The sequence below is a fragment of the Myotis davidii genome, unplaced genomic scaffold, assembly GCF_000327345.1.
Source record: "Myotis davidii unplaced genomic scaffold, ASM32734v1 scaffold1639, whole genome shotgun sequence".
Lineage (NCBI taxonomy): Eukaryota > Metazoa > Chordata > Mammalia > Chiroptera > Vespertilionidae > Myotis > Myotis davidii.
The window spans coordinates 1-553 of record NW_006290315.1 but is presented as its reverse complement, the minus strand read 5'-3'; positions in this window follow the sequence as shown (position 1 = coordinate 553).

The following is a 553-nucleotide window of genomic DNA, read 5'->3' as shown; positions in this document are numbered from 1 at the left end:
AAACCCGGGACCCTTTAGTCGGCAGGCTGACACGCTATCCACTGAGCCAAACCAGCTAGGGCTTAAGTTTATTTTTAAACTTACAATGTAAGTTTTAGCCTATGCACCTAATTTTCTATTGTTTCTTTTAACTTATAAGGCATTTAAAAAATTTATCAGCTTAATCAATGTGTTACCTTTTGCACTGTCAGATTTAGAGAATAAAAATTAACATATGAAACAACATATGAAAAATAAAAGTAATTTTTATTTTTATAAAATTTATTGTTTAGAATATTTATAAACATTTTATCTTCTGAACACAAAGTCCATGACTACTCTAGGCGGTCAATCACTTCAAGATACATTTTTAAAATTTATTTATTGTCTAAAGTTTTACATATGTCTCCTTTTTTCCCACTTAACCCCCCCTCCCCCAAGCCATTTCCACACCAGGCAAGCCCCCAACACCCCAGTGTCTATGTCCATTGGTTATACTAATATGCAATCATACAAGTCCTTTGGTTGCTCTCTACGCCCCCCTCCCCTGACATTTGTCTCTGGATCTATTCTT